Consider the following 7,652-nt stretch of genomic DNA (forward strand, 5'->3'; position numbering starts at 1 on the left):
GAAGTCAAACTGAATGAAGGATATGCTCTCAGGGTATATTACTTTGGTTTGCATAACAGTTCAAAGTTTGAATGTCTGTCAGAATTCCTCTGGTCTGGAAATCAGGTTACAAATACCATGGGATTTTGGTCTCATGAGAAATATCTCTAAACATCACCAGCTCTTTTTTTTTTTTTTCTCTCTTTCTCTCACTCCAGCCCAGTGGGAAATAAATGACAAGAATTTGTCTCTTGATTCTTTTCTTCTTTCTGTATTGGAGTTGTCATTCTTAGATTTTGACTTGTTTATGAATTTGTTAGAGGTCATGAACTGTGGTCAATTTCTGACCTTCCCATTTCCCATCAATTTTTACTACTGCTTGTGTTCTATGGCGTTCAGAAACACACATGATAAAAATGAGCAAAGGAATCTTCAAACACCTTGCCAGATATCTGGGGCAAGTCAGTTATAAATTGAAGACAACCAACCAGACATTTATAGAAAGACACAAACTTCTGTAGTTTCTCAAATCAACTGTCTTTAAGTCCTGCTCGCTGGGTTGTATGTACCGATGGGATTATTTCCCTGACAAATGGTTGAACCAAAGTTGTCTTCAGGATTTCACTACTAAAATGTAAATTTTTCCTCATGTATTTATTCTTGTCATCTCAAAAAGAAAGTTAAACACTGTGACTTTACATATACCCCATGAGAAAAATACTAGGCTTATCTTGAATACTACTTACTTAAATATAAAATGCTTAGTAAAAATTAAAATAACTTATTTGTAAAGCAATATGCTCCTATGATGGACTATGACCAATATTTTTTAATTAATTATTTATTTTTATTTTTTTATTATTAGTTACATTTTATTAACTCTGTATCCCTTATGCCCTCCCAATCTCACCCTCCCTCCCTCATCTCCTCCCTGCCCCTTTCCAAGTCCACTGATTGGGGAGGACCTTCCCCCCTTTTATCTGACCCTAGCTTATCAGGTATGTTCAGGCCTGGCTGCAAAGTCCTTCCCTGTGGCCTAGTAAGGCTGCTCCTCCCTCGGGTGTGTGTGTTTGGGGGGTCAAAGAGCCAGTTATTGATTTCATGTCAGAAATAGTTCCTGTTCCCCTTACTAGGGTAACCCTCTTGGATACTGAGCTATGATGGGCTACATCCGAGCAGGGGTTCTAGGTTACATCCATACATGGTCCTTGGTTGCAGAAACAGTCTCCTAAAAGACCCCTGTGCCCTAATATATTTGGTCCTTGTGGAGCTCCTGTCCTCTCCAGGTCATACTAACTCCCCCTTCTTTCATATGATTCCCTGCACTCTGCCGAAGGTTTGGTTATGAGTCTCAGTATCTGCTTTGATACACTGCTAGGTAGAGACTTTCAGAAGCCCTCAGTGGTAGGCTTCTGTCCTGTTACTTGCTTTCTCCTACATCCAATGTCCATCCCATTTGTCTTTTTTAAACTAAGGACTTCATTTGTTCTTTTTAACTAAGGACTTTATTACATTGATTTATTTATCTCAATTTGATTTAGATCTAAGAGAAGTAGAAGTTTGCATGTTCTTATAATTTTGATTTAAGAAATTACATATTGATTATAATGATATTTATATAAAAATTTAAAATGCATAAAGCATGATAGACTTTTGGCATTTTGAAAATAAAAGCACCGTTAATTCAGCTTATTAAGGAAATCTCTTGTATCTAAATTGTCAGTTACCTTAGGAAGTAAACAGTCAATAAATTGAGTTTGCTTGTTGTTCAGGGCCATGCTTTAACTAGTCTCTATCTCTTTTGCTGAGAAATTAAAACACAACTGTAGCAAAACCTTTGAGAAATAATTTATAAGTTTATAGATCTTTTCCTCTTTATGTTTTTGCTTTTACATTTTTAGTTTAAATGTAATTATATCACTCCCTGTTTTCCTTATTCCATCCCATACCTCCTTCCTCCCTCACTATAGCCCTTCCCATGTTATCCAGCACTTTAAAATCAATAGGCTCTTCTTTGGTTATCATTGTAAAACCCTGATGTCTTAAATTCATTTTTCGTATTTATTTATCTTTAATTTATGTATGTGGGTGAGTATCTGCATGTGTGTGTGTACTCTGTGTATGCCTGGTGCCCACAGAAGCCTGAAGGGGTGTTGGGTTTCCTAAAAATGGAGTTACAGGTAAGTAAGAGCTACGGGATGGGTATTGAAAACTGAATTTGGATCCTGTGCAAGAGTGGCAAGTGCTTTTTAACTGTTGAACTATCTTTAGCCCCAATTTATAGACTGATTTTTAATACCTTACAACTTGTGATTTCAAACTGAAAAAGGTCATAACTTTGTTTTCCTTATTTATTTATGTAGGTGAGAAAGCAATGGACTGATTAGCGCTTTTCAAGATGTGCTGCATTTCAGTGGGCCTTTTTGTGTCATTGACCAGCCTGCCTAAAGGACCCAGGTCATTTTAAGGCTAAAAGAGCAAATGGGGATTTCACTGTGATTCAGCCAAGGTGGAAGCTTAGCACTGTTTAGGTGAAGATAAATAATGATTTTAAAAACACCCCAGGGGCATGAGGGACCACAGTCCAGCAGTTAAGAGCACTTGGCTTGCTCTTTTGGAGCACCCAAGTTCATTTTCCAGCACTCACTTTATTCCATGAAACTCACAACCACCTATTAATGCACTTCCAGAAGGGTATTGCCTCCATCTGGCCTTAAAAATCCAAGGACTATTCATGGAGATAACCTAGAACCCTGACAATGCAGCCACTTCTGATGAGAACTGATAGACTAAGATCAGAAAGAAGGAGAGGAGGACCTCCCCTATCAGTGGACTTGGGGAGGGGCATGCATGCAGAAGGGGGGGAGGGTGGGACCAGGAGGGGAGGAGGGAGGGGCTTATGGGGGGATATAAAATTAATAAAGTGTAATTAATAAAAGTTAAATAAAAAGAACCTCAAAAAAAAGCACACACACACACACATGCTGCACACTTACACAGACACACACACTCTGCACACATGTATGTTAATAATGTATTATAATTTATTTATATTATAATGTCTTTATTTTACTTAGTAATAACTTTCCAATACTAGGTTTGCATGTTGCAATTATATCTAATAAAGTTTAAATCTGAATATAAACAAAGCAATGTAAATGTCACCCGGAACAAACTCTTTCAAAAAGATAATTCCACTTTGCTAAGCAAGAATCCAAGACAGAAAAACAAAACAAAATCACAAGAGCAATTTTCTCTGCGAGATATTTGAAGGCGGCCGGGTTGGCCCCGCAGCGCAAACCTTGTGTTCAGTCTCCGGCACCACAGAACAGCAGAAAATTCCTCCTCAGCATCTCGGCTTCCTCCTTCCTCAGCCCACCAGCGGCACCACGGAGTGATTTCCTACCAGCTTTCCTTTACATGTTAAAATGGGGACAAGTCCTGTAATTTAAATGCATGCTCCATTCTGAAAGAGGAGTGCTGTAGTCATACTGGAGCCTGCTCGTTAGGGCCCCCGATGAAGAAAAGGAAATACACAGGAAAGTGCCCCGAGGCCACGCTTGTCTGATTTCAGACAAACGTACCTATTCTATTTATTTTCTTAAGAGCCATTTGCTTAAACAAATTATATGAACGTACTGAATTACATGTTTACACAGTAAATTAAATAATAATAAAACTGAAATTCCCAGATAAGATGCTAATTGCAGCTTCTAAAATATAGCTAGGAGTAATTATTTTCTCTATTTTATAATTATTATTAAATTATCTACTAAGTACTCAATGTCATAAAATAGGAAAAGTACAAGTTAGTTATGGGTAAACAAGGAAAAAATGCTATATAACTTTCTTTAGTTTATAACAGAGATACATTTCTTTGGGTTTTGATGGTAGGCAGAACCTCAGATAGAAGCAAAGTGAAATATTGGTACAAAATGCTTTGGTTTTACATGTCAACTAAAGGCCTTGAGGCTTCAGGTAGAACTCAGTGGTAGGGTGCTTTTCCTGCATATGGGAGGCCCTGAGCAGAGTGCAGAATGATCCCCGTTGTGTGTGTGTGTGTGTGTGTGTGTGTGTGAGTGTCTGTACATCTGTGTATCTGTGTCTGTAAATGTGTGTGTGTTTCAGTGAAAGAGACAGAGAGAGGGGATTTTAAACAAAATCATTCAGTTGAAATAAGACGATGCACAAAGCTTTCGTGACTGAACTAATGTTTGCATTTGGTTCTGAAATAATACCTCATTTAAAATTCCCACACATATAAATACAACCCGAGCAGTCTGTTTAATGTTCCTTGTATGCATGCTTTCTGTGTTGACCATCCGGCACTGGACACTGGCTTTTCCCGAGGAAGACTATTTCCCCAACTCTCAGCATCCCTTGGTTGCCTGTCGTTCTTTGTGTAGGCTTGAGGCCTCATGGGCTTTCTGCATCCACTTTGCCGTGTCTGTTGTTGTCCTTGTTTAGCTCATGTTTAGGCAGCCTTATTTGTGGGAAACTACAGGTGTAGGGTTTTTTAGTTTATTTTTATCTATGCTTGTCTCTCTCTCTCTCTTTCCCTTTGTGTGTGTGTGTGTGTGTGTGTGTTGGTGTTTTATGGGGTGGACCTGAATGAAACGCCCATAGAGTCCAGGAGTGGGTGTGTGAGCAGGTAATTATGAGCCACCTGATATGCATTCTAGGAAACAAACCTGGGTCCTCTGTAAAATCATGAAGAGATCTTAACCACCTCTCCATCTCCCTACACCCAGAAACAGTATACCTTAACAAATGTTTGGCTTTACTCCATTTCTGTCTCTTTCAATATAATGGTATCTATTTCACCTATCCTTATGTGGGACAGTACCCTATAATATGGCCTCAATTAAGGGCTTAATTTAATGAAAAGTCTTCTTGAAAATCAATTTGCTGGATAGGTCTCTGTGTTACCTAGTTACAATCTAGAGTTACAACCTGTATCTAGAAGACTTAATTTTTAAAAAGTAACTTACTATTCTATCAATGTATTTCTCTCTACAGGATAAGTTCAAATGTGTTTTGTCGATTTGAAGACAAGATCCCCACAAAGTTACAGTGCTTTATTTTTTTTTTCAGTTTTTTTTTGTCACATTTTTTTTTTAAAAAAAAATACTTGATGGGCAGTACCATAAGAAAAATGTGCAGAGTGTATCTAACTGCCTGTTGTTCTGTGTAAAATTTAGGTGCTCAAGGAGTGTGGGAGAAAACTGGCAGGTAGCTGCGTGGGAGTGCCCCAGCGCAGACATGTTTTCAGCATCCTGGCAGGGTCCTGGTGGTGTGGGATCTGGGAACAGACCCTAGGAAAAGAGCGAAGACAGAAAAAACAGCTCCCTATGGAAGAACTTAAGAATTTCTCTAATAACATAACGAGTGAGCCAATCAAGAGAAGTGCACCTCAGCTTCTGTTTGAGGGATGACAGGTCACGGGTAAACGTTCCGCAGAAAGAATCCCTCACTAGGTCACCTCCTGCCTCATTCTACCGCACGTGGGCGGGAGCTGCTGTGAACTGGGTCCTTTCGAAGCTCAGTTTGCCCCCACACAGTGTTTCTCTCCCTCACAGCCGTTTACTCGGTTTTTCTCCATGAGAAACTAAATCAAGAAATAATGTTTCAAAGACTTTTAGAAAATCACAGTTATGGAAAACAGCCAATCAGCATTCTTAAGAATAATGTTTGAGAAAACACCATCAAGGGAATTAGCCTTTTTCAGATTTTACAGGAAGAAAAGAGACTTTTTATTTCTGACTGTGAATTTCAGATTATAATTTTATTAAAGTAAAGAATAACAAGAACTCCGCAAGGAGACCAATGGAGCAAAACAAACAAACAAAAATCTGGGCCCCGGGGTTTCTGCAGAGACTGGTGAATCATCCAAGGACCATGCATGGAGAGGACCTATATGCCCTGCTCAGATTTAGCCTATGGGCAGCTCAGTATCCATTGGGGTTCCCTAGTAAGGGGGCCAGGAACTGTCTCTGGCGTAAACTTCTTGGTCGCTTGCAATTTTATCATCTCCCCCTGGTGAGGTGGCCTTAGTAGGCCACAAAGAAAGAAGATCCAGATAGTCCTGATGAGACCTAATAGGCTAGGGTCAGATAAGAGGTGAGGAAGACCTCCCTTTTATCAGTGGACTAGGGGAGGGACCCAGAAGGGGGAAGAGGGAAAAAGGGTGGGACCGGGAGAGATGAGGGAGTGGGTTACAGCCGGGATACAAAGTGAATAAATTGTAATATTAATAATAATAATATTTTAAAAAATAAAGAATCAAACATGAAGAGTGGTTATTCTGTTTTAGTTAATAAAAAGTTCCTTAATCCAGGAACTAGAGAATGCTGGTTTCAGTCTCATTCACATACTAACAAGTTAAAAGTCTTTAGATGACTTATTTAGATTAATTTATTCTATTGGTTTAAATTACTTGATTTGTACCTCATTTTAAACAACATAATGAGACAAAACACTTTCAGAGACTATAGAGAAAAATAAAAAAATTACAGAACAAGATATTTCACACACACACACACACACACACACACACACAGACACACCTCTACAGACAGAGTAGCTCAGGTATTTAGAAATTTTAAACAGTCAAAACAAAAACCTTTACTTTACTCCATCTCTATAGAGACAAGCCTTCTGATTTGGATTAATTTAACTACAGTCTTATGTAGCACATCAAAATTGACACTACAAAGCTTTAGTTTCATTTGTAAGTAGGGAAGATGGAAATAAAAATCCATATATTCATTAAAGAGACTTATAAAGAGTCATAAACTCAATAATTTAAAAACCCTGAACATTCAGCAGATGGGTTAGCAGTCAGAACACCTGAAGGCAAGCCTGAGGACCTGGGTTCAATCCCCAGGGTCTCTGATGGTAGAAGGACACAGCCAATTCCCGTAATTCTTCCTCTTAAATATGCCCAAGGTCATGGTGTCCACATACACAGAACCATCTGCACACACACGGGCACTTTTTTAAAGTCCATTTTTAATTAAAACACTTACTTTCATTGTCTTTATATCAGCAAACCTCTTCTCTGAGTTGATTTTCCTCCAGTCTGGTGCAAGACACCTAAACTTGCAATGTAAATATAAGACGTATTGCAAGATGAAATGTATTTTCATACTTAGCTGAAGACTATGAAAGTCAGTTACACACATTTGTCAAACAAATCCTTAGGCCTCATGATTTCAACTTATCTATCTGTCTAAAAATCAAAATAGACACCACAAATTAGATGTAATCCATTAATCCCAATGTCCTGGTGTAGCCCACCCAATGATCACAACAGATGTGGATTAAATATAGATTTATTTGTGATTATTCACCATTTCTGAACCTGGACCTACCAGCTTCCTTGCCGTTAGTGTCACAGTAGCTTGGATCAGGCCGTTACCGTGGCTGGAAAAATATTCATCTACTGTCAGCACTCCTGTGTTAAAACAAATTAGCCCAATGATTAATGAACATCAAAGTCAGCCTGTGGATTTTCTCTGCAGAAGCCTTAGTGTGAAATCCATCTGCCTCCAAGTTAGTGAGATAATTTCTAGACCAAAATATTGCCCCTGTGGACTTCAGAAGCATGTGGGAAAGTGTTTCTGGTGACTGACTGGAGGAGAACAAGTCCCTGGGTCTAAAACAGATGGAAG

This window comes from Meriones unguiculatus, chromosome 7 (assembly GCF_030254825.1).
Source record: "Meriones unguiculatus strain TT.TT164.6M chromosome 7, Bangor_MerUng_6.1, whole genome shotgun sequence".
NCBI lineage: Eukaryota > Metazoa > Chordata > Mammalia > Rodentia > Muridae > Meriones > Meriones unguiculatus.